Here is a 9,732-nt window from a genome sequence, read left to right on the forward strand (position 1 = left end):
AGGGAGGGAGGGTTAGGGTGGGGCTCTCTCTCTCTCTCTCTCTCTCTCTCTCTCTCTCTCTCTCTCTCTCTCTCTATCTCTCTCTCGCTCTCTCCCTCGCTCTCTCTCTCTCTCTCCAAGGCGAGAGAGAGCGTAGAGAGCGAGCGAGAGCGAGCAGCTCTCTCTCTCTCTCTCTCTCTTTTGACCTTTCTGAGAAATGGGCACCGTTCCCGGAGGTACTGCAATACCGGGTCGATGCGTGGAGTGGACGGAGCAAGCCCCGCTTCCATCTCCCGCTTCCAAAAATCCATTTAATATAGACGGTCCCCCTATGGGGGACGTATCAGATATTAAACTGATAAGAACAGATTTTTTTTTTTTTTTTTTTTAATATTAATAATCATTCAATAATCACAACACGTTACATTTCAAAATACACCATTGCATTCAATACCAAAAAAACCCCACCCCCATATCCCTTTAATCATAGACACCCCCATCTCTAATTCTAAACACACTTTTCACAAACCCACTAAACCTTTCCACTTCTCCTTTGCTGCATTGAAACCCCACTTATCTACCTCCCACTTCACCCTCCCTCTGATATCACCTTTCACCCTCTCCACCACTCCCCTCACACTCCCCTTAACATTCGATTTTATTAACACCCCTCTTGAGTCCCACAGCCCCTTTTTCACCAAAGAAATTAACAACCAAACCAAAAAATTTACCCTCTTCCCCACTCCCCCCAGCACCAGTCCAAACATAATCTTTTCATAACACAGATTCACCCGAACTCCACACAAATCAAAAACCTTTCCCATCTCCCCCCACACCCCTGCTGCAAATGGACAGTCCCAGAAAACATGGCTCTGTGTTTCCTCAGCCATACAGGTGTCCCTAGGACAGAACTTGTTTCTGGTCAGCTTGTGCCTGTACAGGACCTCCCTCACTGCTAACCTTTTGTGAGCCCCCATCCAATTAAGGTCCTTTAAAATATTGTCCAGCCCCTTAGGCTGAACTGTTACCCACAGATTTTTTGACCCTACCTGCTCCCTACCTCTCCCTAGTTCTTCCCTAATAGCCCCATATAGTTCTCTGTGACTCAAGCACATCTGTCGTTCTTGACACGCTACGTGCCTTTTAGACCACTTTACAGCATGCTTATAATGCTCTGGCATCTGCTCAGCCTTGGGAACTCTATTGTCCCACACAATTAAACGTCTCATGGGCACGGAAAACCAAAATAATACAAAAAACTGAAACTTATGCTGAACAGGTGAAGTTAAAGAAACACACAAATTGCAAAAAAACAAACAGTCCAATTTAAGGGGAATATGAGGGACATCTCTGCCTCCCTCTTCCACAGGCTGGTACATCTGGACCCTCGTTATATATTCATACTTCCCACCCCACACAAAATCAAATGTTATCTGTGTCATAACCTTCCTAAGCCGTGCTGGCATAGGAAACACATACGATAAATATAATAATGAAGGCAGCATGTCTGCCTTAATAACTAAAACCTTCCCACTATAAGACAAGTTCCTAGTTTTCCACAGCCCAAGTCTAACCCTCAGCCGAGATATTCTCTCACACCAATTCCTCATTTCGTTTCCCTCGTGATCAAAACTGACCCCTAACAATTTAAGTGCCCCAGAGCAATTTTGTAAACCACCCAGGTCATCCTTCCTATCTCTCCATATCCCAAAGAACTTTACTGTAGATTTTGCGATGTTTAGCTTGGACCCCGAGGCCAGCGCAAAACGCTCAATGACCTGCAAGGCCCACACCCAACTGTGCTCTGTGCTCAAAAACAGGGTTGTGTCATCCGCATACTGGGAGATTTTCACTGTGCTCCCCCCACTGCCAGGTAACTGGAGTCCTACTATATTTTGATCTGCCCTGACCACTACTGCAAAAGGCTCCATAAACAAAACATAAAGTAACGGAGACAGGGGGCACCCCTGCCTTACCCCTGACTCTTGCCTAATTAGCTCCCCCAAAAACCCATTTAAATTAACTCTACTACCCACTCCTGTGTACATTATATTTATCCACCTTAGAAAGTGTTCACCAAAACCAAATCTTTTTAAAATGCGAAATAAAAACCCGTGATTTACCCGATCAAACGCCTTTTCTTGATCAAGGCTGACCAGCATCAAAGGAAGAGCCCTGTCCTGCACCCACGAGATAGCATCTCTGATCAGCTGGAGATTCCAGAGGATCGACCTCCCTTCCACTCCACATGTTTGATCCTCATTTATAATCGAAGGCATAACCTTCTTCAATCTGCCCGTCAGCACCTTGGCGATCAGCTTGTAGTCGACCCCCAAAAGCGTGACAGGCCTCCAATTCTTTAACTCCTCAGGGTCTCCCTTCTTAAATAAAAGTGAAATGATCCCTTCTTTCATTGAAGCACCCAAACTCCCAGAACTAAAAATCTCATGCACTACCTCCAAAAAATCCTTACTTAACATATCCCAAAATATAACATAAAACTCTTTTGGCAACCCGTCCCCACCTGGAACCTTATTGTTTTTCATTCCCCTCAGTGCTTCTGTTAATTCCCTCAAACTGATAGGCTGCTCCAACTCCTCCCTGACCTCCTCTGGAACCCGGGCCTCCACCCTGTCCAAGAAGGAGTCCCCTACCCCCTTATCCACCTCCTTTTCCTTAAACAGGACCTGATAAAAAGCGGTGGCCTCCTGCAGCATACCAGCATTATCCTGCACTGTAATCCCATCACCTCTTTTTAAACTGTTAAATACCCTCTTACCTTGTGCACTTTTAATCTGTTTAAAAAAATAAGAACTACACGTCTCGTGCTTTTCAGCAAACTCTTGCTTCCCTTTAAACAAAAACACCCTGGCCCTCTTCTCACAATGCTCCCTTAATTTGGCTTTCAGTGCAGCACATTTGTCCCAATTAACATCTTCACCATTATTCCCTTTACTGTACAGTGCTTCCAATTCTCTCTGTAACCTGAGAAACTCCCCCTTATCCCTAAAAGCCCTAGCCCTACAATATCCCTGCGCTAGAACCTTTATCTTTATTTTCACCCCTTCCCACCAGTCAATCACAGAACTGAAATACTTTTTTAAATCAACCCATTCCTTATAAAAAAAAGAAAATTGTTCTCTAAAATCCTTCTCTCTAAGTATGTCACAGTTTAGTTTCCAGAACCCCTTGCCAAAACCAGGCACTTTGAAATTAACAACTAAAGATAACCTATGGTGATCTGAAAACCAAACAGGAGATACTGTAGATGAGATAAGTGACAAACTCCTAGCTACAAAAAAATAATCAATTCTACTTTTAGACCCTCTAGAATTTTGCCAAGTCACCCCTTCTTTACCAGGATTACAGTACCGAAACCCATCCACTAGAGAAAACTGAGAAATTAATGCCTTCAAATGAATTAAACTAAAATCCTGCGATTTCTCAAAAGAAATGTTAAAATCCCCCCCCAAAATAATTTGTCTATTTGACATACAAACCGTCCCCAAACCCACCAATAAATCTTTCCGCAGCCCTGGCTCAGAAGGAGCATAGACATTAATGAACCTTAACTTCTGCCCCCTCCAATCCCCATCTACCACTAGAACCCTCCCCTGAACTAAAGAAAATGCATCTACCACTTTAATGTCCCTATCCCCAAACAAAATCCCTACCCCTGTAGAGTGTACCCCTCCCACACTCCATCTAGACTCCCCCCTCCCCCATTCCTTAGAAAACAAACTAATATCCCCACTATCCTTTAAATGCACCTCCTGCAGAAAACAAACAGAAAAAGCTAAATGCTGCAGAGAGGCAAAAACAGCAGCCCTCTTCACTTCATTCCTTAACCCCCTAACGTTCACGGTCATTAGATTAAAGACAGACATTTCACACAAAAAGAGAGAAAAAAACAAAAAACAAATACAAAACAAAAACAATGGAACTAGACACAGTTCAATTCAAGTCCCCTCTTTTCTTCCTTCAACAAGTGTACACTCCGATCCTCCTTCCCCTGCACTGTCCTGGTCAGAGCTGCTCTGCTCCTGACTACTATGCCCCTTACCAAGGGCATTACATTCTGCTTGTAGCATATCCAAAGTGTCCCTAATGCCAGAGCTGCCTGAAGCACACTCACTCCAATCCTTGATAATCCTTTCCTCCGGCAGTTCATCCAAAGCCTCCCCCTCCTCACTGACTGACAAAATGTCAAAAGGGTTAACAGAGAGAGGGATTCCCCCTACCTTCTTTTTGCCAGCAGTTTCAAATGGAATCTCTGATGATTCCGGCGTGTTTTTCCGCTTACCCATTGCATTTCTCCAATGCTCCTGGTTCCCTGGAATTGGTTCACTGCTGCTAACCGCGGATACTGAAGCTTCTTGACTGGATCCGTCTTCAGTCTCCGGCACCTCTTCCATTGCCTGCGTGAAAGTCAAGTCCGGCTGCGACCGGTCCTCCTCCACGCCCTGACCGGCTGGTTCTTCCTCTGTCGGCTTTTCACTCCGGACCACATCTGCATACGTGGATTGCCTCATAGGACATTGTTTAAACAAATGACCCTCTGAGTCGCAGATGCTGCATTTCTTCCCCACTAAACAGTCTTTAGCTTCATGACCGGCACCCTGACAGTTGCGACAGATCACATTATCGCATAAAACTGCTAGATGCCCAAATTTGCCACACTTTCGGCAATGCTGAGGCTGCCCACTATAGAATAAATAACCTCGATTCGGCCCAATGGAGAAATTGGCTGGTGGATGTTTGAACCCATCGTACCCATCAGCATCAGGTTTTAAATCCACACGAAATTGTCTTTTACCCGTCCAAATCCCATTCTTATCTCTCAATAATACACCGCCAGCAACAGACGAGCAATATCGAGAGAGAAAGAGTTCCACATCATAATCGCTGACATAAGGGTTAAACATATGAACAGTCATTATGCGGTGTTCCTGATGCCACAACGACTCCACCGTATAAAAAGATAAGGGTTCCACTGCCGACTTTTCCTTGCAGGTTTTGAAAAAGGTTTCAAAAACCAATTTTGTCGTAAAAGTTACATCCACAAATTTCAGGTTGTTATTTACCTGTAAACAGAAGATCTGAGTAGGCACAAGCTTCAGTTGATCCATGATGACCTTCTGCACGAACTGGTCCCGATCCAAAAAGTCTCCTTTATTCTCTTCCTTCCACCTCAGACGAACGGTGTTCTTTAGTCCAGCCCCCTGGGCCGACCTTGATGAGGATCTAGCCGCCATCCTCACGTCACCTTCTCTTTCTCCAGCGATCAAGCTGCGGTCAAGCCACAAACTGGATCTTAGCCAAGAGGCCGAGAAGCGATGCCCACAATGGTTTTGGCCAAACGCCCCGGGCGCGGCCGCCCGCCGCAGCAGTCGTGGTACTTGCTTCTCGGGCGGGCGGGCGGGAGGAAGGAAGGAAGGAAGGAAGGAAGGAAGGAAGGAAGGAAAGGTGCCGGGCTCCAACGGGGGCGACCGCCCTTTCTGTGCTCGTTCTGCTTTTAAACTCCAGGTGGAGCCCCTCCCTGAGGGGAAGGGCTGTCCAAAAATTGGATCGAACTCGTAAATGCTCCTCTCCACGGAAATCTTTAGTAAAAGGCGAAAGGTTCATTCGAGCTGTAGAGAAGCCGGAGCGTGCCTTTGCTGGTGGCCGAGCCCTTCCGGCCGGCCCAAAGGCCCAAAGGCCCAAAGGCCCTCCCCTCTGCCAAGCGGCAGCGAGGCCACGCACGCAAAACAAAAACAGGGAACTCCTCCCAAAACGCATCTGCCGTTCCGCCCCGGCGAAAGGGCGCTTTGCTGCTGCTGCTACACTGGCCTGCTGCGTGTGTTAGGCCTGCCTGAATATGAAATATGAAAAAAAAAAAAAAAAAAAAAAAAAAAAAAAAGAACGAAAAGAGCGGGAAAACGGCGCGTCCCAGGAAAGGGGAGGTGGGGAGGGAGGGAGGGAGGGTGGGGTGGGGCTCTCTCTCTCTCTCTCTCTCTCGCTCGCTCTCTCTCGCTCTCTCTCTCGCTCTCTCTCTCTCTCTCTCTCTCTCTCTCTTTTGACCTTTCTGAGAAATGGGCACCGTTCCCGGAGGTACTGCAATACCGGGTCGATGCGTGGAGTGGACGGATCAAGCCCCGCTTCCATCTCCCGCTTCCAAAAATCCATTTAATATAGACGGTCCCCCTATGGGGGACGTATCAGATATTAAACTGATAAGAACAGATTTTTTTTTTTTTTTTTTTTTTTTTTTAATAATAAATTTATTGTTAGATCTGTTAATTGTTGAACATTCTATCAGTTTTTTGTGTTGTGAAAAACACAAATGTTTTACTTGTTTTTAGTTTCTGAACAGAAAAATCAAAGACTAGCTATATGATATGTCAAAAATAATGAAACAGAAACGTACTTGTTTAGCAAAACAAAAACATTTTGATAAAAACACAAAACTGTTTTCCATTACAGACAATTTGGTTATTGATATTTGATTGTAGAAACATTGTATGTTACTTTACATTGAAAGTAACAAAATATTCATATGCAAAAATACAAGAAAATGATTCATGAGGGGTTTGTTTTGGGGTTTAAAGGGAATTAATTAAGATTTGTAAGTTTGTTGTTTTTCCCATATTTTTTGTATGTGTTTGTTATAGTAAAGTAATATTATTAGTAATGTGTTTGTGTATGTCTTAAGCTTTTGTTTTTTTTTGTTTGTATAGGGGGATAAAGAAAAGGAGGAGGGGGGAGGAACGATATAGACGACGGAAGGTAGATCGTTTAACGCTTTTGGAATCCTCCCTCCTTGCAGAGAGTTGCAAAACCATGAAGAGATCAAGTGGAAGACTTGTTCAGGGAAAGGAGAAAAAGTAAGGTTTCTTATTAAGAACCCAAGAAAAAATTGTTGGGATTGTTTTGTACATTGCAACATACAGATATATGCTATACGTCGCAGTCGCTACATGTATAACCTAGTTTCTCTTCCTTCTCCTCTTCTATTTTCATCTCCCCGTAGAAGGAGGCGCCGGGTTCAATACTCCTTCATTTCCGAAAGTAAAGGGAAAAAGGAAAAGGGGAATCCGCTGATCAATCTCTGCTGATTGCTTCTTCTTTTCCTCCTTTCCTCCTCTTCCTCCACACTTTCAGACCAGCTCGGACCGACTACACCCTCACTGGCACTCTCTTCGCTGCTACTCACAGCTCCCGCTCCTCTCTCTTTCCGCTTCTTTAAAATTTCACCCTCCGCTCCCTCCATCGCCACACTCTCTTGCACCTTGTCCGCCCCACCATCACCTTCACCCACACCACCACCACACATACCCACACCTGCACCCCCTTTCACTTCATTACCACTCATACCCCCTCCACCACTAACCGCTCTCACCACACCACCTTCCTTACTTACATCACCACCCCCTTTACTCCCTCCACTCATTCCCTCTCCACTCCCATCTTTCTTTGCACCATCACCACCCTCCTTTGCTCTCTCACCATCCATACCACCTCCACTCTCTCCCTCTTCACTCCCATCATTCTTTGCACCGTCACCACCCTCACTTTCTCTCTCACCATCCATACCACGCTTTCCACATTCTCTGTACAGGTGGTCCAAAGCTCCACACACACTACAACTCTTTGGGGTTTTACAGGTCTTTGCTTCATGTCCTTTCCTCCTGCATTTCTGGCAAACCATCGCTTCACATTCACTCGCCTCATGCCCTTCAGTGTCACATTTAAAGCACTTTTTCGGTTGCCCAGGGTAGCTTAAAAAACCCCTGTTTCCCCCAATCTGCACTCGTCCCGGAGGGTGTATTATACCCCCCTCCTTTGAACTACAAATCCTCAACCGTACAAAAAACTTCCACTTCCCAGTCCAGATACCAACAGGGTCAAGTACTTTAAAAGGTCCCGAAATAATGTCACACACCCGCTTGACATACTGTACAACTTCTTCTTCTCCAACATATGGGTTGTACATAAAAACAAACAGAGGTCTAACTTCCCTTGCAAATAAAGGGTCTCCAATATACAGAGAAAAAGGTTTTTCATTTTTCCTCTTTTGGTAAACATCCCAAACACTTTGAGCCAGTTCTTCATTGTACAAAGCTAAATCAAAAAACTTGTCATAGTTCTGAAAACAAAATATCGACTTCACCTCCAACTGCAGTCCTTTCAGCAAAACTTCCTTCACAAAGAACTCCCGACCACCTGGTGTATTCCTCAAATCTCCGACGCTCACGGTTTTCAGCTCCTTCTCCAAATTCTCACTCCATCGAAAACGAATGAGGTTCTGCATCCTTCTCCCAGTCGCCATCGTATGCAGCTCCCAGCGCCTTCTCTTCCTCACTGGATTCTCAGGATGCTGCGGTCATGCCACATACACTTGAGCAGAGCCAAGAGGCCGAGAAGCGATGCCCACAATGGTTTTGGCCAAACGCCCCGGGCGCGGCCGCCCGCCGCAGCAGTCGTGGTACTTGCTTCTCGGGCGGGCGGGCGGGCGGGCGGAGGGGGGAGGGGGGAAGGCAGGAAGGAAGGAAGGAAAGGTGCCGGGCTCCAACGGGGGCGACCGCCCTTTCTGTGCTCGTTCTGCTTTTAAACTCCAGGTGGAGCCCCTCCCTGAGGGGAAGGGCTGTCCAAAAATTGGATCGAACTCGTAAATGCTCCTCTCCACGGAAATCTTTAGTAAAAGGCGAAAGGTTCATTCGAGCTGTAGAGAAGCCGGAGCGTGCCTTTGCTGGTGGCCGAGCCCTTCCGGCCGGCCCAAAGGCCCAAAGGCCCTCCCCTCTGCCAAGCGGCAGCGAGGCCACGCACGCAAAACAAAAACAGGGAACTCCTCCCAAAACGCATCTGCCGTTCCGCCCCGGCGAAAGGGCGCTTTGCTGCTGCTGCTGCTACACTGGCCTGCTGCGTGTGTTATCCGGAAGGACTTTATGAAATATGAAAAAAAAAAAAAAAAAAAAAAAAAAAGAACGAAAAGAGCGGGAAAACGGCGCGTCCCAGGAAAGGGGAGGTGGGGAGGGAGGGTAATCCCACCTCCGTCTCTCTCTCTCTCTCTCTCTCTCTCTCTCTCTCTCTCTCTCTCTCTCTCTCTCTCTCTCTCTCTCTCTCTCTGCAGAATAACTGATTCTGAGAAAGGGGCACCGTTCCCGGAGGTACTGCAATACCGGGTCGATGCGTGGAGTGGACGGAGCAAGCCCCGCTTCCATCTCCCGCTTCCAAAAATCCATTTAATATAGACGGTCCCCCTATGGGGGACGTATTAAACTATTTTGACTATTCAACAGATTTTTTGTTTTTTTTTTTTTTTTTAATAATAAATATTATTGTTAGAAATGGTTAAGTTGTGGTGTATTCAAAAAACACAACACTTATTACAATTACAAAACTGAACACAAATCAAAAACTAACTCTTACATATACAAAAATAACTAAACAGAAACCATTACTTTACTTTAACAAAACAAAACATCCAAAAAAAACACACAATATTAATTCCCATTACAGCACAAAAACACAGTCTAATAAACAAAAACTAACCATATATTCTAACAATACAAGAAAATGACCTTCAATTTACATATATGCAAAACTACAAACAAATGTAATGATTGGGGGGGGTTTGTTTTGCGGGGTTTAAGGGTTAATAAGATTGTAGTTTGTGTTTTTGTGTATTTGGTTTTTGTATGTGTTGTTATAGTTAAAGTAATATATTAGTAATGTGTTTTGTTTATCAAATTGCATAAAACCAAAAAAAAAAAA

General features: G+C 45.3%; 4 non-coding genes and 1 pseudogene across 4 annotated transcripts; all 5 read right to left on the bottom strand.

Annotated features, from left to right (window-relative positions):
* Positions 1–193: 193 nt before the first annotated feature.
* On the bottom strand, positions 194–383 carry LOC121312430. The gene has a single exon (XR_005949834.1). It is a non-coding gene; the product is annotated as a U2 spliceosomal RNA (small nuclear RNA).
* A 5,128-nt stretch (positions 384–5,511) lies between these two features.
* On the bottom strand, positions 5,512–5,629 carry LOC121312433. Its single transcript, XR_005949836.1, has one exon. It is a non-coding gene; the product is annotated as a U5 spliceosomal RNA (small nuclear RNA).
* A 418-nt stretch (positions 5,630–6,047) lies between these two features.
* On the bottom strand, positions 6,048–6,243 carry LOC121312431. Its single transcript, XR_005949835.1, has one exon. It is a non-coding gene; the product is annotated as a U2 spliceosomal RNA (small nuclear RNA).
* A 2,339-nt stretch (positions 6,244–8,582) lies between these two features.
* Positions 8,583–8,700, bottom strand: LOC121312434. Its single transcript, XR_005949837.1, has one exon. It is a non-coding gene; the product is annotated as a U5 spliceosomal RNA (small nuclear RNA).
* A 403-nt stretch (positions 8,701–9,103) lies between these two features.
* LOC121312432 lies at positions 9,104–9,318 on the bottom strand (annotated as a pseudogene).
* Between the last annotated feature and the right edge of the window lie 414 nt (positions 9,319–9,732).

This window comes from Polyodon spathula, unplaced genomic scaffold, assembly GCF_017654505.1.
Source record: "Polyodon spathula isolate WHYD16114869_AA unplaced genomic scaffold, ASM1765450v1 scaffolds_3867, whole genome shotgun sequence".
NCBI classification, from domain to species: domain Eukaryota; kingdom Metazoa; phylum Chordata; class Actinopteri; order Acipenseriformes; family Polyodontidae; genus Polyodon; species Polyodon spathula.